Source organism: Abramis brama (assembly GCF_963993115.1).
Source record: "Abramis brama genome assembly, chromosome: 8".
Taxonomy (NCBI): Eukaryota; Metazoa; Chordata; class Actinopteri; order Cypriniformes; family Leuciscidae; genus Abramis; species Abramis brama.
Window position 1 is genome coordinate 41,260,656 of NC_139970.1, and position 22,866 is coordinate 41,283,521.

Consider the following 22,866-nt stretch of genomic DNA (forward strand, 5'->3'; position numbering starts at 1 on the left):
CTGCCACCGTAGCGCTGGCAGAACGTTGATTCGCCCGCCGACTCTGGCAACGTTCCCAACACTCACCAGTGGCATGTTGCCGTTCTCTAGCGGGTTTGTTTCACAAGCCGCCTAATCAATTGGAAGGCAGCCCTTTAGAACGGAGCCTGGCACGCGGATACATTCCCCCATTGTGTCGTCTGCGGCGAACACAAATAACACGCGTCACTCGCTGTCTTGAAACAGGAGGGACATTAAACAAATTGTACATTATTGTGCGGCGCCGCGCGAAGGGCAGCATGCTCTTTGTGTTTGTCATACAGTAGAGCGCGTGAATGAGCACGTTTATTTGTGTCCGTGCTAAAATGCTGCCAGGTGGGAACCCCATTGTGTTTGGCTGACAAGTGGTGTTAATGAAATCACAGACGCCTGTCCGGCAAATAACAGGAAAAGCGCCAGAGAGACGCTTTTACACCGAGACACAGTGTGCCGACGCTGATACTAATTTACTCCACACAGAGACGAGAGGGAGAGAGACGCAGTTTATGGGACTAAAGCCATTCATTACCCCTCTGATATCGGCCCGGAGGATGTAAATGACTGATTCTTTTCTCCGCGGTAGAACTGTAGATAAGCAGGAGGACTGATAGGCCATCACAGACACAACAACAGCGGCCCCGGGATGTTCACACGTCCTCGCAGACAAATTAAGGCCGCATCGGTGCTGCGCGTCATCGTCTCAAGCATGTCAAGAGATTCATCACTGCCTGCATTAAAGAGGGAAAGCGCACACTTATTCACACATACTCTGAGGAGGGTTAATAATGTTTGGGGGCCCCAAAGTTTCAGATTTTTGGCCCCCCACACTGTAAAAAAATCTCCCTGATTGAACTTAAAGGGTTAGTTCACCCCAAAATCTCACAAACAAAAGCGAACATGCTTGAGCTTCTGTTCACCACAACGGATGTGTAAGTTGATTATATGTAAATAAAAGCCTAAATTCAATCTGTTGATCACAAAGCGATCAAGTCTCTTCAGTGGTAGCATCGAAGTGGTAGTGGCGTAGCTGTCAATGGAGAGACAGAAATCTCTCAGATTTCATCAAAAAGATCTTCATTTGTGTTCTGAAGATGAACGAAGGTAATTAATGACAGAATTTTCATTTTTGGCCAAACTAACCCTTTACGTTAAGTAACTTGCTTCCTTAATTTTTTAACTATAATCAAATTGGCAAGTTATTTCAACTCATATTTGATGGGCTAAAGTAATGGAAAAACATTGCCATGACTTATTGATCATATCATTTTTTACACTGACACTAAGAAAAGTCCATAAAAATGCATATACCATCTATGAAATGTGCATTTTGTGGACCATAAATACATTAATTGTTAGATGTAAGAAATGCAAGAAACTTGTGCACGAAACTTCTGACTTTACAACTCCACCATTACTATGCAACTGACCTTTGTCTTTCTGTCTCTTCATTAAAGGGATAGTTCGCCACAAAAATGAACATTTTGTCATTACTTTCTCACCCTCAAGTTCTTCTAAACCTGTATGAGTTTCTTTCTTCTCTTGAACACAAGAAGATATTTTGAAGAATGTTTGTAACCGGACAGTTGACAGCACCCATTGACTTACATAGTGGGAAAAAAAAGTCAATGGCTCCCGTCAACTTTTTGATTACAAACATTATACAAAATATCATCTTTTGTGTTCAACAGAAGAAAGAAACACATACAGCTTTGGAACAACATGAGGGTGAGAAAATGATGACAATTTAAATTTTTGGGTGAACTTTCCCTTTAAAGTTTAACTACATTTTGTCATGAAATGCTGCATTTTGTATTATGCAATTCATTCGGTCTACAAAATTACTCGGGTTAACAACACCCCTGCACTTCCTGCTCATGTGAGTGAGAGCTCTGTCCATGGTGCTGATTTGAGTTACACAAACACTGTCTTATACTAGCTAAAGTGAAGCAAGTTTGACCTCCAGGGTTAACAAAGACCGTCTGCGCTGTGCAGCCATGATCAGGTCCGCTCCGGCCCTTGCATTGTAATGGCCCAAAGTCCTGTCTCCACACCTTTGCTAATTGCTGGCGGTCGACACACACGTCGTGTGCTGAGCTGTGCCTCTGCTGGTGGGCTGAACACTTCTGGCCCTTAACGAGGGGTTTGGGCCTCTGTGTCCGAAAACAGCAGTAATGGGGGATGTGGACAGAGCGGCATGGAGAAACAGCATTAATTGGCACGAGTGTTTCCTGCTTCTCTTGCAGCATTAAGATCACTGGGATTCTTCTGCGTTTCATAATACCTCTAAAGGCGTCGTTTATTAGCCGGGACACATTCTCTTATTAGATCACTTGTTCTGCCATCCAGAATCAAGCTTACCTTCACTCCAATTAGAGGCTGATGGAAGGCAGGTTTCGTCTCTTGTCAATCTCTCTCCCTCTCACTGTTTTTCTTCTGTGAGAACAGATAAATATAGGTATATATGACGAGGGTTTTACTTGGTTTTGTTTAGGAGCATTTTTGATTGGCATTGTTTTATTTTCATGACAATTAACACATCTTCCCCTAAATTCACATTACAGTACTGCCATTCAAACGATGTTTTAATGGTTTTGAAAAAGCTGCGTTTAATTTGATCAAACATACTGTAAACAGTTAACAATTTATAATAACTATTTTCTATTTTAATATATTTTAAAATGTCATTTATTCCTGTGATCAAAGCTGAATTTTCAGCATCATTATTCCATTTTTTCCCATTACTTTTGCACATTTGAAGAGTTCAGATGCAAAAGCCTCTAAGTGCCATCTGAAAATTTCTTCTAGAATGGTCATTTTTATCAAGCTCGTATATTTAAGTTCAGTAATTTCACTTAAATGACAATTAATAGGTAATTTTCATTGCCATTTAAGTGAAATAACTGAATTTAAATATACGAGCTTGATAAAAATGATCATTCTAGAAGAAAATTTCAGATGGCACTTGGAGGCTTTTGCATCTGAACGCTTCATTTGTAGATTGACGCGTATCTGTCATGAAAATAATGTTAAAGCAAAAAAATATGATTTTGGTTTAAAATATCAGAAGAACATGTTCTAGACCAGTTTCATGAGATTTTCCTGTAAAATCAAGAAGAAAAAAACGGTAACACTTTACAATAAGGTTTGTTAGTTAATATTAGTTAACATGATAATGAACTGCAAGTATACAGAATTTATTAATCTTTGTTAATGTTCATTGCAACATTTCCTAATACTTTATTAAAATCTTGTTAACATTAGTTAATACATTAATGTTAACTAATGAGCCTTATTGTAACTAAGTGTTACCGTGTTAGCTGGTTTAAAATCCTTCCCAGCACAAGCACAGATTCTCCAGCGTGGAAATCAAACACCTGACGGCTGAAATTAAGGTCTTTCATTGCCTGGCTTTATATGAAATCCATTTATTTGTGGCTTTCAGTGTAAAGTTACCATTGACCACACGGCAGGTCACCTTTGCAACATCTTCATTTGTCCTAAACATCTCCCAGAATTCTTTGCAGGTCTCCTCACAGACCACTATTAGAGGACATACAGCATTGCACACCCTGCAATAATGTTTGAATGTAAGAAAATAACAGCGTCACAAACAACAAAGTTCATAAGCAGCCCAGATGTCGTCACATATTACCAATAGATGATATTTCTAAGCATTTCATGAGTCCTGTCATCTAATGAATGTCATATACTTGAGCTTCTTTAATGGGATCTGATCCCGTGTGAATATATATACGGCGCATGTACAGTCATGGTCAGCCGGCTCAGCTATAAATCAACCTCAATGTTCTTTTATAGCGATTTGATTGGCATAATACTGTCTGCTTCCCAGATTCCTGGAGTCCATCTCGCACAGTGAAACAGTAATTACGGGATGTGGATCCAGCACAAACAGAAAAAGGTCTGTTCCCTCTGCCTTATTGGACAAATTTGCTCATATTGCCTTAAATAAATGAGCAAATCAATTCAGTGACTGGCTCTGAACTGGAGCATTGCACACACACACACACTGTTATTAGCACTTTGGAGGCGCTGAAAGTTCATGAGCAAAGCCAGCTAACATTAATCAACCCACTGCAGAGACTGAGGGAGAGACTGAGGAGATCAGTGTGTGTGTGTGTGTGTGTGTGTGTGTGTGTGTGTGTGTGTGTGTGTGTGTGTGTGTGTTTCTGAAAGCAGATGGAAGTGCAAGTGTGCATCAGAAATAAATCAAAAATGCCTTTTAAATTCCTGAATTTGTGCACAAACTCCATCGCACACCTGTAAGTAATAGGTACGTAGGATAATAAGACCAAATAGGTCGTTTCAACATATAAGGAACTCCCGCACACTATCTTAACTTGCAATTTAAATTAATTTTTTATTAATGCACAACGACCGTTTTGGTCACACGACCTTCATCAGGAGTTCATCAGGAGTGTCAAATTCCTGAATTTGAATTGCATTTGAATTGATTTAGGAAACAGGTTGCAGACAAGCAATTCAAATTTGAACTGAAGGAAGTTACTTTTAGAAGTAATGCATTACAATATTGTGTTACTACCTAAAAAAACATACTTTTTATGGAACGTAATGTTGCACTACTTTTGCGTTACTTTTTCTAACCTGGGCCAGGCTTGCTTGTTTGCTTTTACTAACAAAAAGAGTTATATTTTTGGCAAATTAAAGGCTATTATGGCCCTTTCACACTAAAAGTGAAATGAATAAGCCTCAGGCTGAAGGAAATGCTATTTCACGCCTGTAAAGTAGAGAGCACAGCTCAAACAAACCTTTCAGCTGCGCTGCCATTCTGGATTTCAGAAGAATAGGATGCAGGAGAAGAAAGTTCAACACTCTTACTTCAGTAATAAAAACTAAATATGAAACACAAATGGGATGTTTATCTAAAGTCATTTTTGCTTATTAATATGGTTGTATTGGATCATCGAAAGTGAGATTAAATGCATAAAGTATATTTGTGTAATTTAACATTTACTTATTGCAGGTTTGTGTAATATTTTGATTTAGTTTGCATTTTACTGTTTTTACTTAGAAAAATACAGAGTATTTGTAAATGAGTAAACAGAGTAAATGCTCAAATTTAGCCTTGAACTACAATAACTATCGTGTTCACACAGTGCACACAACGCCTCTGCACTTACTCCTGATTTCTCTCAGCAGCAGGACAGGAGAGATGTCAGTCGATACATGGAAAAACAAAGTCACTTGCATTACTTATTTGAAAAAGCAACTCAGATAAATTGTTGTAAATTTAAAAGTAGTGTCAGTAACTTTTACTAGTTACTTGAAAAAAGCAATCTGATATACGTCATTATTCCAGTCTTCAGTGTCACATGATCCTTCAGAAATCAAGACACATTTCTTATAATTATCAATGTTGAAAACAGTTGTTAATTTATTTTTGGAAACGGTAATACATTTTTTAGGATTGAACAGCATTTATTTTTGAATTTTATTTTTAGATTGTAACATTTTAAATGTCTTTACCATCAAGTTTGATTAATATAATGCATTCTTGCTTAATTTCTTGTATGGGAAAATTCTGACTATTGAACTTAATCCGGCAGTCTATATAACTATACTAATGTACTGTATGTCTAATCAGATGAGAAAAAAATTATTCTAATATATCAGAAAATAAACAGGCATAATTACTCAAAATTATTCATGTAATAATTTACAAATTGTTGCAAAACAGTCCTGTTGAATCTGAATCTGGCCTCTTATGTACGTGTTAGTTTGTGTGTGTGTGTGCCTGTGTGTGTGTGCCTGTGTGTGTGTACGTGTGTGTGTGTGTGTGTGTACGTGTGTGTGTGTGTGTGTGTGTACGTATGTGTACATATGCGTATGCGTGTGCGTGTGTGTGTGTGTGTGTGTGTGTGTGTGTTTTTCTATTCCGGTGGGGACTTCAACCTTAATGCACACAGATTAATGGGGATTCGTGTCACTGTGGGGACTCTAAATTGAGGACTCTGTGAGGAAAAAAGCGTATAATTCATATAGAATGTTTTTTTTGTTTTTTTTTGTGAAAATGTAAAAATGCAAAAAGTTGTGTGTGATAGGTAGGTTTAGGGATAGGGTTAGTGTAAGGGTTGAGAATATATAGTTTGTACAGTATAAAAACTATTACGTCTATGGAGAGTCCCCACAAAGATAGCGAACCTGACTGTGTGTGTGGGGGGTGGGGGGTGGGGGGGTGGGGGGGGGGCTAGTGTGTGCCTGTGAAGCAAATGGAAAGGCAGGTGTCACGTGAATTGTGTATGTGTCGGGCCGAGGAAAAAGACAGGAATGAAATAAAGAGGAAAGGAGAGAGAACGGGGGAAGAATAGATAGACTGATGGAGCCCCAGGAGTGCGCTGTGGTCCGACTCTCACCCTGCTCGCGGGCACGCTGTTCTCACCAGACATTATTTACCAGCGGCCCCTACAGCAGACAACCAATGAGAGAGAGAGAGAGAGAGAGAGAGAGAGAGAGAAGGTGGTCATGCGCTCATGTTTACTCACAGCTTTGGATGATGGACTCCATCAGAAAAGCTTCACGACCAAATTGGCTCTCTCACTGTAAACTCATCTGATGAGACAAGACATGACATGAGAGGAGATGAGAAACGCTTGGAGAAGGGAAAATAAGGAAAGGAGCAGCTATGAGATCAGATGAGATGAGATGGAAGAGAGAAGAGAAGAGAGCGAAGGAGAGAATGAGAGGGAAAGGAGGAAAAATTTAGGAGAAGAGAGCAGATATGAGAAAAATATTAGAAGAGAAATGCGAGTAGAGGAGCAAAGAGGGATTGTGAGAGGAGAAAATGAGAGTAGAAAAGTGGAGAGGAGATAAGATGACGTGAGATGAGAAAAAAGAGGAGAGAAGAAAATGAGAACAGCATAGAGAGGAAGAAAAACTGAGGATAAATGATAGGATATATATATATACAGTATATATATATATATATATATATATATATATACACACACATACATTTATATATATATACACATACTTTTTATTTTTATCCATTACTTAGCACCTTGTTGTAATATTTTATTGTTATTTGTTATTATAATATTGTATATTTATTTAAAATTGCTTATATATATATATATATATATATATATAATGTATATATATAGGCTATATATATATATATAATATTATATTTTATTCATTACATAGCAATTTAACTAAACATGATACAACTATATTATTGTCAGTTGTTATTGTAATATTGTATATTTGTATATTGTATGTCATACTGGTTTTGTGTACACTGCTTTGTATGTAAACCCAATCATGCCAATAAAGTACTTAAAACTGAACTGAGAAGAGATATAAAGAGATGAGACGAGGAGGACAGTGTAGTTTCTCTGTTGTTAATCGCCTGACGCTCCTCGTCTCGTGTCGGTCTCAGTTCTGAGACGCAGACGGACGGACGGAGGGTGTTGAGAGGTAAAAGAGGAGAGAGAGAGAGAGAGAGAGCTAATGACCAGCTCTTATGCATCAGTGCTCGTACTAATGAGCTTCCAGGGAGAGAGAAAGAGAAAGAGCACGAGCCTGAGGATGTGAAGGTCTGGCCGTCTCTCCCCCACCGAGATCTCTCTGCCTCCTCACTCTCAGGGAACCCCGACTCCAGCCACTAATGAGAGAGAGACAGAGACAGACAGAGAGAGAGAGAGACAGGACAAGAGGATGACGGGGGGGTCGGCCACATTCCTCCACTCTTAATAATTTACATGGAATCGATTTCCTCCAGCACTTCCCTCACTCTTACTTTCAATCCAAATGGTATAATGCACATTCACTTGGAAAAATAGGGATTGAAAAGAGATTTGTCGGATCTTCACGCTCACATCCAGACTAGTTGCAGTCGACGTACCTCAACTGCCCTGATTCTACGAAAATTCCCACAATGCAAATAGATTGTAAAATGTAATTTATTCCTGTGATCAAAGCTGAATTTTCAGCATCATTACGCCAGTTTTCAGTGTCACATGATCCATCAGAAATCATTCTAATATGATGCTCAAGAGACATTTCTGATTATTATAATCAATGAAACGGTGCTGCTTCATATATTTGTGGAAACCCTGATGCATTTTTCAGGATTCTTTGAAGAATAGCAAGTTCAAATGATCAGCAATAGAAATCTAGTGTAACATTATAAATACTGTATAAATGTGTCCAATAAATGCATATGAACTAAATACCTTTCAATGCCAGAAAAGGACTATTCCCCGACCCTTCCCACACACCCATCCGGCTCTTCCTGACGGCTACTGTGTTTACCCATTTACAACACAAATTATGCATCCCTGGCTAGATTAAGAGCAGACACACACGGGCTGGAGACATTTGATGCTTCCGCCTGTGTTTTGCAGGGAGGTGAACTTTATCTTCACCTGAATTGTTATGTAAAACACACTCTACCTGTCTGATCTCTCATTGACATGCCAAGATTCAGATATATTAATATTTCAGTGGAAATTCTTTTTTTTCTCCCTGCTGTTTTTCAGATAAAACAGTAAAATATACAGGAATGGCCTGACCAAAGGAAGCCTATCAAAGGTACGAAAATAACAGGAAGAAAGGAAATGAATAATGTATCCTGCGTCCAGTTTAACCCCTCATCAGATACCGGCCGCAGGAAATTAGTATTCGTCCACTGTCAATGTTTCTGATCTGTAAACTCCACATTTTAAATATTCATTAACTCGCACCATAGACTTTACCTTAGACTGATTTATTATTTAAATGATATGAATGTTACATACCTTGGCATTTTCCTCTTTCTCCATCATGGCTAAGAAAAAAATCTGGATTTAAAATTTTTATAAAATATTACCATAACCCTGCAGATTTCCTTGTGGCTTCATCTGGGTTTGTTCAGCTGTAGAGGAAAGAAATTCAGCACTTTATTAGTATATGGGACTGTGAAGGAGAAGACACCAAAGGGACACAATAAATATAACACAATATAACAGCTCCATAACTGTGTTTCTGTTTACCAATCACTGCCCCCTTGTGGCACTAAAACAACAGAACACACAGCCAGGCCTCTGTGAAAATATTACTAACTATATGATCATGCATAGTTCAGATAACAAATCAACTTATAATAAAAGACAGGAGAAAACAATACTACGGTTTTAACTGTATTTTTGGTGAGCATAATAGACTTAAAAAATAAATAAATGTATGGTAGTGTACATAGAAATAAATTAACCTAGATTAAATGCTAAAAAATATTTGTTTATTACTAGTTCATGATCCCTAATGCATCAACTAATGTTAACAAACTGAAGTGAAACCTCACTCTCAGAAGAAAAGGTTCTATATAAAACCTTAAAGGGTTCTGTCAGGCACTTTAGTTTTAATGAATTCATTTTGCTTCAGTTCATTTTGTATTTTGATTACATTTTATGAATTAAATAGCTCGTAAACATACTTAATCACTAGAGAATTTTGAAATAACCTGTTAAAATATAAAAGTATTATGCAATTATTTAAGACATTGCTCTTTAAAATTGAGGCAAGAACCCAATTGAACCTTTTATTTTATAAGAGAGAATGTTTTGGCAAAATGTTTGCATGAAAATATTTCCACTTTGTGGCATTAATTTAAATTCTAGTCACCAATTTCAATATCACAAAAAACTAATACTATATAACTAATAATAAAAAAAGACAAGTAAACAGTCTGAAACAGTGATAAAATAAGAACAAAATATAAGAATAATTACAAGCAATTGGACAACAAACTACAATAGGACAAAGAAATAGACCTACCTGAAAAACTTAAAGCAATAGAAATAAGAAATTCTACATAAATTGTATAAAGTAATCAAATATTAATCAAATAAAATAAAAAAACACTACATAGTCTTCACTGTGTAAATTAAATATACATTTATTCTTATAAAAGTTAGAAAAGTCAAGAGCAGTGATAGATTTTCTCTCTTTTGTTGTTTGACAAATAATAAATAATTAATTACATTTATATAGCGCTTTTCTTGGCACTCAAAGTGCTTTAGATAGAAGCGGGGAATCTCCTCAACCACCACCTATGTGCAGCATCACCTGGATTAATGAATGACACACAGCTGCAGGTTTATTAGGCTGCTGTCACTAAGAGCTAATGCACGGATCCAATATACTGTTACACATGCGTTTCTCAACTGTTTACCTTCACTTAAGACATACATTACTGTTTACGAGGATACTGATAGGCATGTTGACACATAAATATGTGTATTTGACTGTTCAATAAGGTATTTAACACAGTAAGGCAGCAAAAAGAACTGTTAAAGGGATGGTTTGGAGTAAAATCAACCTAGGGTCCTTTGCTCCATGACCTCGAGCCAAACACCCCCCAGAAGCCTTTTTCCCCTTGGTTGAACATTATTAAAGTTAGAGCTTATTTAGAGATATCAGCCGGATGGCTTAGTGCAGGCGCTAATGGATCCAAGGCTGTATCTCGTAAATTACCCCACTAATAATGCCCAGAATGGTGCCAAACTTCTACAGTAGCACAAATAGGTTCTGTACTCATAAAACGAGACATTGGAAAGTTTGTAAGTACATCAGGAGTTTATTTAAATAACACTTGCCTGACGGCTCATGCTACCGCTAACCCGGACGTCGACGTCACTTCAGTGAGTTGAGAAAAGCACGTAAAAGTCCTGGCAGAAAGCGATGCATAAGGATGTAGTGTAACGACGAATTATTATTTTTTCCGAAGTGTTGACAACTTAGTGTTCACTAATAATTGTTATAAACTGGTACTACCAACAAAATATTAGTGCATTCCTGGAACTGGGCGTCGTTACACTACATCCTTATGCATCGCTTTCTGCCAGGACTTTTACGTGCTTTTCTCAACTCACTGAAGTGACGTCGACGTCCGGGTTAGCGGTAGCATGAGCCGTCAGGCAAGTGTTATTTAAATAAACTCCTGATGTACAAACTTTCCAATGCCTCGTTTTATGAGTACAGAACCTATTTGTACAACTGTATAAGTTTGGTACCATTCTGGGCATTATTAGTGGGGTAATTTACGAGATACATCATAGGATCCATTAGCGCCTGCACTAAGCCATCCGGCTGATTTCTCTAAATAAGCTCTAACTTTAATAATGTTCAACCAAGGGAAAAAAGGCTTCTGGGGGGTGTTTGGCTCGAGGTCATGGTGCAAAGGACCCTAGGTTGATTTTACTCCAAACCATCCCTTTAACAGTACTCAGGCGCTTTATGAGCAGCGGCTCATAAAGTCTCTCTGACAGAACGCGCATATAGCGAAATGAGTTCTCTTTCACTGCTTATTGCACTTCAATGGTTTAAAATCACTTGTTTTTAAACCGCAATGCTTAAATGCATGCTTTCGTGACGTCAAATGAGCATAACCGCAATAGAGTCCAAAATCTCTACCGGTTGACGAATTTCTACCGGTTAATCATGTCTACGGGTATATTGCCCTTCCATAGCTCAGATAGGTAAATAAACAGGCTTATCAACTTTTAAAATAGAAAACACCTTCCGAAACACTAAAGGTCTGCCTAAAGGATAAAGGTTTGCCATCTTCTGAAATCATGAACAAAACTACTCAAGGTAAGACATTTTATTTACTTTTGTAGGATAAACCTGGTTTGCACTGCTCTACACCACAACATCATCATTAACTCACCGCTGGTTTTCCAGCCAATAGGAGAGCTGCTCTGATAGTGAGTCATAGAGGTGCTGTGATTGACAGAGGTCAACCAGAGGACAGGAAATAAAAGTGTTTCCACAAGGAGGTTTTGTGTTTATGGACGGTTGTGATAGTAAGGGATGTGTTTTATTTGAGATAATTAGAGTCTTAATTGTACAGGCAGTTCAAGTACAGCACAGTGAGACATTTTCAAGGTGAGCATAAATACAAAGACATCGCTTCATAATAAATTAGAATGTTTCCTTGATAACAAAGCACTAATGTTCATATTTAGATTTGTTTTAGTACTGAAAAATGCAAAAATTAGACTTCTTTCAAAACCATTAACAACTCTTACCAACCTCACACTTTAGAACGGTAGTGTACGTTGAAATTAATTCACCTGAATTAATAAATGCTGTAGAAGAATTGTTTAATGCGACATCATCCCAAATACATTAACTAATGTTAACTAACTAATGCCAAATTTTGCATAAAATATTTCCTTCATATGTATTGCTAATTGTGTAATGTCTCTCCATGTGGCATCTGGCCTTCTCTCTCTTTTACATTTCTTCATGACCTCTTCTTTGTCTGATCTCATATTTATTTCTTTTCTCGTTCTTCTATCCAACAGCACACCATGAAGGATGGAGATTATCATTGTTCTGGCGCTTTAAAAAAAACACTACGGACAATCTCACATGGAGCCGGCATAAATATTTAAAACGTCTATCTGTTCAAGCTAATTTAGGCCTCCAAACTCATTCACATGCTAAATTCATTTCTTGTTTACTACAGAGAAGAAACCTAACGCAGACTCGTAATGTCTTGTTTATCAGAAGATCTGTTTGTTGATAAAGATCTTGAATGAGGATTATGGTGGTTTATGGGCGAAGATTCGCCTGTGTTTCCCAGGCATCTCAGCTAATGACCGCTCCACTTCTGCTCCATCGGCTCGGAATATTAATTTCGGTTACACAATGTCCTTAAAACAACGGCGTAAATTGCCCAAGCAGGACTGTAATTGTTTATGAAGATGTAAATTGCTTTGCAGAGGGAGAAACTAATAGCTTCTGCAGCAGGAAAATGAACTATTCTGTGGGGGAGGCTATTTTCTTTATGACTGGTATTTTTCTTTTTTATTAAAGGTAATACAGTCACAGGCTCGCTGTAAAACAGTGTGTTTCTGGATGAGATCGTGTTGATATTGGGCCTTTATCCATTCATCAGAGGCCTGTTTCATGACTCCAATGGGTGCAATCATACTAGAGGTGGGTGATTAGCCTCTCAGTTAGAAATGAGCTAATTTTTACTTGTAATATGTCAGGATAATAATGATATTATCACATAGCCTCCTGAACACAGCCTAGTTTGACCGTGCAATGAGATTTGCGTATTATTGTGGGCTGATAAGGAAAATATGATGCTTTTGGCTACTGCTGATGATATAAAACATTACAGGTAAAGATTTGACAACCAAAATAAAAACAGTATTTACCTGTTCAGAAGTTGGGGTCACAATGGTTAAAGTCAGAAAAGTTCATCCGCGAGTCTCTGTGATGTTCTGGTGGATTTTCTCTCCTGTTTTGTCATCTAACAGGTAAAAAAAAATCAGATCAATTAGTAAATTAACAGCACAAGTCAGTCACATAACTGTCTGTAGCACAAACTCTGCAGACTTGCATGCAAAAGTAACCATTTTAATATAACTTACAGTTAAAGGATAGAGAGCATGAATAATAATGACTGTTTTCTTTTGCCTTAGATAATACCACTATGACAAGAAACATGGGGATTAAAGAAACATCAGGGCCATCTTCAAAAACCATTGTGCATTATTTTCCATGCATTACTTTCCATGCCAGAATATAATGGCATGCATAGTAGTGCATTTACAAGAGCTGCACATGCTACACAACTAAAGCTCACGTCTGTAGTTATAGTTTAAAAAAAATCTAATTTAGAAAAATCATTTAAATTTGAATCATAGATGCAGTTAAACCTCTTCCATCAGTAAACACAAGCGAAATCTACAGTGCAGTTGATGATAACTGGATGTGAGAGATCTCAGTGCTGCCCCCCACTGGCTGAGAACTTGATATCAGTTTGATTCACGCAAAATGACAGGAAAGTTAGGCATACAAACAAGGTATTACAACTAAATAATAACTATATATTTAAAGCTAGGGTGTGCAGATTCGATAGGCTAGCGATATCAAGCTATCTTTGAAAGAAAGATCTCATCCTCTTCTCCAAAGCCACGCCTCCTCCAAAACACATGAACGCGCAAAGCCAGAGCAGAGTCTGCTGAGCGTCACGAGAAACGGCGTTAAATTACCTCATGTCTCAAAGCACATAACATTACATTAATAAAGAACGTCCACAACTTACAGAACTCTTACTTGTACCACATGACTGCAGCATAACCTTATTGTTTTGGTTCAGGAGGAGCTGTAAAAGTTTGTCCAGTTTGTTTGCTGCTGACTGATGCAAAAAGCCTCATGGAACGCGCTGATGACGTGTAAAGCCTGCGCGCGCAGGTATGCACATGTTGACAGGCTGGTAGGACCATATATGTATACATTGAAATGGCCTCTATGTGGACTCTGTGTATATATTTCTATGAGGTGGACTACCTCCGTGAAGTTGGCACCCCATAAAACGAAATCATTTCCAAAACTATGCCATTCGTTTGTGCTGCGTTTGTGCTGATTTGTGCCGCAAAAACCAACGTTTGTGCTGGTTTCGTGTTTGAGATATTGAACATTATTTTTTGGGTTGCGTGACGTCACTCTCCACCCCATGTCCTTCAAATCGCTCCAAACCGGTGTCATTCGTTTGTGCTCGGTTTGTGCTGGTTTGTGCCGTTAAAACAAACACTGTATCTGTTTTCCTTTCGCAGATATAACAAATTTAATTCGGGAGCTGTGACGTCACTCTCCACCCCACCTCATCTAAATCGCTCCAAACCGGTGTCGTTCGTTTGTGCTCGATTTGTGCTTGTTTGTGCCGTTAAAACAAACACTGTATCTGTTTTCCTTTCGCAGATATAACAAATTTAATTCGGGAGCTGTGACGTCACTCTCCACCCCACCTCATCTAAATCGCTCCAAACCGGTGTCGTTCGTTTGTGCTCGATTTGTGCTTGTTTGTGCCGTTAAAACAAACACTGTATCTGTTTTCCTTTCGCAGATATAACAAATTTAATTCGGGAGCTGTGACGTCACTCTCCACCCCACCTCATCTAAATCGCTCCAAACCGGTGTCGTTCGTTTGTGCTCGATTTGTGCTGGTTTGTGCCGTTGAAAGAAACAGTGCAACTACGATCCCCTCTTAAACATAACAAAATAAACTTTTTAAGTAGGCTACAGTTACATAACTGTCCACCCCATATGGTCCAAATCGTTGCAAAACTGTGCCGCTCGTTTGTGCTCGATTTGTGCCGGTTTGTGCCGTTACGATGAACATTGTATCTTTTTCCCCTCCTTAGAAATAACACATTGGATTCGGGACAGTGACGTCACTCTCCACCCCATGCCGTCCAAATCGCCCCAAACCGGTGCTTTTTGTTTGTGCTGTTTTGTGCCGTAGAAAGAACCATCATAAATTATTCCATTCTTTAGACATCACAAAATCTTTGGAGGAGTAGTAACGTCACGCAAGCAAGCCGCGCTCTCCATCCATCTCGTCTACAAACCTGTCCGGTTCGTTTGTGCTTGCACAGGGCCGCAGCTGTCAGCGTTCTTCTTTAGATATGGGAATGTTTTATTTTAGATTTATTTTATTTTGTGCTATTGACATTTGGTCTTTATATAATCACCAATGCACTACGATATGTAATGTATAGGCTGTCACTACTCTGGCTGTAAGCTACGTGTGACTGATCAAGGCCGCATTAATGCACGGGCTTACCTGGGCTGAAGCCCAGGGGCCTCCCAAGTTCAGGGGCCTCCCATGTTCAGGTTCATGATGAGCTGAAAAGGTCATATTGTTTTAACTTGTCAGATTTTGTCGCTGTATGTCGCTAGTCGCTTGTCGCTTGTGGGCGTTGGTAGTGCTCTAATGTTATTGTAATGGTGCGTTCACACCAAACGCGAATAGAGCGTCTGGCGCGAGTGATTTCAATGTTAAGTCAATGCAAAGACGCGTTTACGCGCGTCTAGAGGTCCCGCGGCGCGAATGAGGCGTTTAGACTGCTCGTCTGGCCACATCTATACAAAACACCATCACAAGTGATATTATACAACTATATCATTTTAATTTGGCTAGGAATTAGGCTCAAAAGAAACAGTATGCTGTTGGGAGACTGTTTTTATATTAGGCTACCACACAACAGTGTTCGGTAAATAATTTACTAACGATCGATCTATCTACAAATTAAACTCACTCATACTATCATAAATTACTAAAACGTCATCCGAATTTGACAAATAATACATTTTCTTGTCCCTAATAGTCAACATAATGCAGGGGAAACTGTAAAATGAACTGCAGCAGTGCTAAACTTGCATCATAAAACTACAACACTCGAACTATAAATGTATGAATTAAACTCACTGAGACAGACTGTCGACAGTTTCTTTTCCATGCATCATTTTATTATATCCATGTTTGTGGTTAGTTACAGTCAAATCATATAAAACAGTGAAATCGCCCTTGAACTCTTCTGTCTTGCCTGCACTGCACTCGAGACGGTGACGAGAGCTGAGCTCCATTGAAAGGCTTCTTTCCTATTGGTTGTCGCTCACGAAAATCGCTTCTCATTTGCATAAAGTTGAAATTTAGTTGCTGTGTGTGGTTGTTAAATAAAGTTTCTTGTGTTTATGTGCTCAGTGATATGTTAATAACAATATTAAAATTAAAACAATATAAAAAAACTCACTGTTGTAGGTCTCGAAAGAAACTAATGCATTTTGTAATGGAGATTAACACTTTTTTAAAATGAGACTCTATAAATCGAGGGGATGGGGGGCCTACAAAACCTCTCAGCCCCGGGGCCTAACATTAGGTTAAGGCGGCTCTGTGACTGATGCTTAATTTTGTATTAAAATAAATTAAAATAACCAATAAAAAATAACCAGAATTAGGCCTACTTTTGACAGCTTACAGTGCCTGTTTGTGCTGTAAAAAGTTTCGTTTGTGCTGCTTCGGTTTTTTAGACATTAAAATCTATTATAATCTTTTATGCTGCATCGGGTTTTAAAATATTAATCACTGAATGTTTGGTCGATTCAAAACGAAAGACATTTATTTCTGTAATGTCAAAGCTGAATTTTCTGTATCATTACTCCAGTTTTCAATGTCACATTATTCTTTAGAAATCGTAAGATGTTGATTTTGTGCTCAATTATTATTGGTGCTCACTGCTCAGTTAAGAAAGGCTCTTATATTTTATCAATGTTTAATACACATTGCTTGTTTTTTTTATTTATGTTTTTGTTTGTGGAAACCGTGAAACCTGAGTGACCTCAGAATGACCTAAAAATATAATTTTAATGTCTAAAAAACCGAAATCTTTCGTTTTGAATCGACCAAACATTCAGTGATTAATATTTTAAAACCCGATGCAGCATAAAAGATTATAATAGATTGTAATGTCTAAAAAACCGAAGCAGCACAAACGAAACTTTTTACAGCACAAACAGGCACTGTAAGCTGTCAAAAGTAGGCCTAATTCTGGTTATTTTTTATTGGTTATTTTAATTTATTTTAATACAAAATTAAGCATCAGTCACACGTAGCTTACAGCCAGAGTAGTGACAGTAGCCTATACATTACATATCGTAGTGCATTGGTGATTATATAAAGACCAAATGTCAATAGCACAAAATAAAATAAATCTAAAATAAAACATTCCCATATCTAAAGAAGAACGCTGACAGCTGCGGCCCTGTGCAAGCACAAACGAACCGGACAGGTTTGTAGACGAGATGGATGGAGAGCGCGGCTTGCTTGCGTGACGTTACTACTCCTCCAAAGATTTTGTGATGTCTAAAGAATGGAATAATTTATGATGGTTCTTTCTACGGCACAAAACAGCACAAATCGAGCACAAACAAAAAGCACCGGTTTGGGGCGATTTGGACGGCATGGGGTGGAGAGTGACGTCACTGTCCCGAATCCAATGTGTTATTTCTAAGGAGGGGAAAAAGATACAATGTTCATCGTAACGGCACAAACCGGCACACATCGAGCACAAACGAGCGGCACAGTTTTGAAACGATTTGGACCATATGGGGTGGACAGTTATGTAACTGTACTTAAAAAGTTTATTTTTTTATGTTTAAGAGGGGATCGTAGTTGCACTGTTTCTTTCAACGGCACAAACCAGCACAAATCGAGCACAAACGAACGACACCGGTTTGGAGCGATTTAGATGAGGTGGGGTGGAGAGTGACGTCACAGCTCCCGAATTAAATTTGTTATATCTGCGAAAGGAAAACAGATACAGTGTTTGTTTTAACGGCACAAACCAGCACAAACCGAGCACAAACGAATGACACCGGTTTGGAGCGATTTGAAGGACATGGGGTGGAGAGTGACGTCACGCAACCCAAAAAATAATGTTCAATATCTCAAACACGAAACCAGCACAAACGTTGGTTTTTGCGGCACAAATCAGCACAAACGCAGCACAAACGAATGGCATAGTTTTGGAAATGATTTCGTTTTATGGGGTGCCAACTTCACGGAGGTGGTAGACCTTCATATCATTGTATTCGGACTGATTGTTTTGGTCCTGACTCCTGAGACTTCCACAGAAGATACATTTTTTAATATGTAGGCCACTTCTTTTAGCCTATTGATTGCTAGCAGGATGTGAAGAGGGTCAACCAGTATAATAAAACGTTTTTATGAAAAACATTGCCTACCTGCTTCACAAAGCAAAACCAAACCACAGTTTTTGGCATTTTAACATGCAGTTGCAATAGCAAAAGGGGAAAGAATTGTGTAGGATTTACACTGAAACAATTTTAATCAGAAAGGTCCAAAATTTTACAATCAGCCTACAAAGAGATGGCAAGTTACATTTAATTCAACCTTAAATTGTTAAGTAGAAACTCTGAAATGGATTTTCACGTAAAACGTGCTCCAATAAATGGTTTATTACAACGTTGTATTTTTTATTTTTTTACAGTGCACACTAAAGAAAGGCATTTGCTAGCAAACAACTAATTTCTATAACTTTATGTCCTAATATATTCTCCAATGCATCTAAAGCTTTGACAAAATATCAAATCACTGGTATTATGAGTTGGTCATCATGCATACTTTGGTGCCCTAGATGCGATAATTCATTTTTATTTTAGTGGAGCTAAATAAAGTATTTTAACATTGGGGAAAAAAAATCATCTTTAATGCTATTATAATGAAATGTGCTGCATCCCAAAATCCAGCAGATGGAAGCAAAAACCCAACAAGTCAAACACGGCTGACTGAAAACACTGCACTGGAACATTCACATGCTGCTAAAACAGCAGCTCTCCACTAATATCTTAATATTGGAGACCTTCAGGCCTTTTACTATTGTGTATAAGAATAGGACTACAATCATAAATAGTGCTGTTAACTAATTTATTAATCCAAAGCAACTTAAATGACAACTATCACAAACAATTTATTGTATTGCTTATACCCAGGGTTAGTGATTTAAAAAAACATTACTTATCTCATTAACTGAATAAAACCTTTTTTGCTTTTGTGATGTAAACTACCTAATGTACGACTCTCATTCATTTTGTAATATTGTTCTCATAAGTCGCCTTGTTTTAAGATTCATAAGCATATGTTCTCACACCCATTGCAACCATATAACAATGTTGCAAACAAAACTATATTCCAATAAATGCATGATTTTTTATCTTCTGGAAGGAGGGCCTAGTAATTTTTTTTTTTTTTTTTTTTTTTACATCATTCTTCTTTCACTCAATAATTTTCTATATGAACGTTTCTACATCATGACTAGTGACTTGCAACGCAAACTATTAAGAAATCTGTGAAAATCTGTGTTCAAATGAGATCTGAGTCCACTTTTAATGCCTAAGACAGTGTGAATGCAAGGAGAACTAGGTAATTTTTAATTGCTTCACTTTTGAGTTCTTTTAAAGAGACTCGAGTGAAAACACCCTTAGAGATGAGATACTGGCTGCCCGCCAGACGCGCTGTTATGGAGACAGACAGACGAACCACAAGCCCAAAACCCTCTGAGGACCAGCCAGAGATGCAGACTGTGTGTGTGTGTGTGTGTGTGTGTGTGTGTGTGTGTGTGTGTGTGTGTGTGTGTGTATGTGTGTGTGTGTGTGTGTCTGTGTGTGTGTGTGTGTGTGTGTGTGTGTGTGTGTGTGTGTGTGTGTGTGTGTGTGTGTGTGTGTCTGTGTGTGTGGATCTGCTGCTTAAACATCTTTAGCTACTATACAAGTACAACATCATTTGGATGATTTCATTTCATCTTGACAGAGCACTTCTTCTCAGCTGGCTTTGCTCTATCAAGGAGCAGCCGAACACGGTAAAACAAAGTTAAACAAAAACGTCCCTAAAATCAAATACTGAATTAAATATCACCATGAACTGCACAGGCCCAACAATATGCAAAAATATTCACATGGCACAGACTGAACAGGAAAATGGACATATTTCTTACATTTGAGTGCTTTCCTGCTCTCAGCAGCCAATAATTAAGTGAATTAATGAATTAACTCACACTTTATGTAGTCTGGGTCATATTTTCTTTGACCTTGTGTAGTTTGTTCATGGTTTTTGAGGATGATGGCTTCACACAACCTGTCCATGCTGGAATGATTTTGCTTTAAAAAGCTTTTAAATCCTTTTTATTATTATTTAAATGATAATTTGTATTTATTATTTAAATTACATTTTAAACCTTGAGTAGTTTTGTTAATGGGAACACAACCTGTCCAAACTAGAAAGATTTTGCTTTGTTAAAGCATTATATATATATATATTGCATTTATTATTATTGCATTTTAATTTGCACTTTAACATAAATACAATATTAAATAAATAAAAATAAGAACAAAATATTTAATAAAAATTATATTAAAAATATATGATTTTCTTGAAAGTTTTTCTTAATTAACAGCACATTCAAATTACTGAATGTATCAATATATATGGATGTTGCCAAAATATTATTTAAACCCTCTTATATAAGACCAAAAAGGTTGAGAAACACTGATCTAAACCCCACTAACACACACTCATGCTCTCATACACACAATCTCACATCTCAGCTGGATGTCAGAATCATTTCATTGTTGAAATGTGACACTGTGTCTGTCTGGGCTGTTTAATTTGTGAGAGCGGTTTGCTGGTCACGCGGTGGAGGGCTGAGGATCTGGGGGGCTTTTGAAGCACAAAGTCAATTTGCATTGAGAAAAAAGCAGCCAGTGATGGTGGAGAGGTGGTTACTATGGTTACGTGAGTGATAGCGAGGGCCAGTTCAGACACAGATGAGGGTGAGGTAATAAGCCCATTGAGTACACACACACACACACACACACACACACACACACACACGGCTCATTAAGCTTAGTTTGTGGTTTGAAACCTCCTAAGAGGACACTAAGTTTTGAGTGCACTTGGTCTTCTGAAACTACTTTCCTTTCACTGATGTTATTTAGGCTATGGGATATTGGATAATGTTAATCAATATTAAAATAGCTATTAGGCTATTTAGTCAATGTTTTTGCAAACTCATGTTCAGTCTGGCTCCATTAAACGACCACTTTTCCCAATCCAATCGTTTCCCGTCCTTTTTGCCTCTTTGCTCTTTTTTAAATATCCCATTTCACTTTAAAATATGGCATATTAATTAAAACGGGTTGTGAATGGAATAGACTCAAATCACCCGGCCCATTAAAGCATAAGCATTACCCAATCTGTCTCGATCTGTTCACTCTAAGGTTGCCTTTGAATGACCCATAAATAACAAAGTCAAAGTTCAGCGACTTTGCTTTACTTTTTGAGTCTCCAAAACATCCAGAGCTACCCAAAAAAAAATATTCAGGCCTCTTCAGCCCCGGTCCAAATATGCAAAAATTTCTTCATTCATACTGGAACAGAGTGATAATGTGTGTATTTGACCTAAATGTGTTGTACACAATCATCACAGCTAATCCTATGTCCTCATAATCCAAAGAGATGATTCCATTCATGTGGCAGGTGTTCATCCAAGTGTAAATTTCATTCATTTACAGCAATCATCCAAAAAAGATTTATACTTAATACAAACTAATAAAGACAACATATACAGTATATGCATGTGTTTTTGATGAAGTAACTTTTCTAGTTGACAATATTGTGCTATTTAGTACTATATATATATATATATATATATATATATATATATATATATATATATATATATATATATATATAATTCTATATACTACATGTACTGTAAAGCACAATGTTGTCAAGTTACGCTATCAAAAACATCGAAGTTTGTCTTCAGGTCCTGAACTTTTCAAATAAGAAATGTTTCATATTATAGAATGATTTCTGAAGGATCATAATCTGAGCATAATAAGAGAATCCTTTCAGAAACATTTAAAAATCTTACCAACCCCAAGTAAAATAAACATAAAACTAAAATTAAAACCATTAAAAAAAATGGTTAAGAAGGAGCAGCTCATTATGCTCCTTCAGTTAGGTTACCTGAAATAATATAAATGTTTACTAAAAATAACTACTTAAAATACAATTCTATAGAAAAAAATAATATTTTGTTGCCAGGAAACATTTTTCATTTCCATTTAGTTTGATATATTAAAATAACCAACAATTAAATTTGAATAAACATGAATTTAAAGACTTAAAAAAAAACAAAATAACCCATAACAAAATTATTAAAACCTTAAAGTCCCCATGAAATCAAAATTAAAATTGTTTGGCTTTTAGTATGAATATGTTAGTCTAACTGTTATCTATACGCTGTGTGCTCCAAAACAATGACAAAATTCGCATTTAGAAGATACAGAATAAATGTTCTAAACTTACAGTCTCTCACTTCCACCAATATGGATGAATGATTTTGATGACATCACTCTGCACTTCAGATTCTCATCAGATTTTCTGTCCAATCAAATGTTCTCTAGAATCGGAAGCTCCGCCCCCTACATTATAAATAGCCG

The 22,866-nt window shown here is 37.4% G+C and overlaps 1 long non-coding RNA gene across 1 annotated transcript; it reads right to left on the bottom strand.

The window, feature by feature from the left end:
- Positions 1 to 612: 612 nt before the first annotated feature.
- LOC311088919 lies at positions 613 to 6,633 on the bottom strand. Its single transcript, XR_014607583.1, has 3 exons — positions 6,540 to 6,633; positions 2,377 to 2,451; positions 613 to 746 (listed from the first exon to the last, which is right to left on the bottom strand). It is a non-coding gene; the product is annotated as an uncharacterized lncRNA (long non-coding RNA).
- Between the last annotated feature and the right edge of the window lie 16,233 nt (positions 6,634 to 22,866).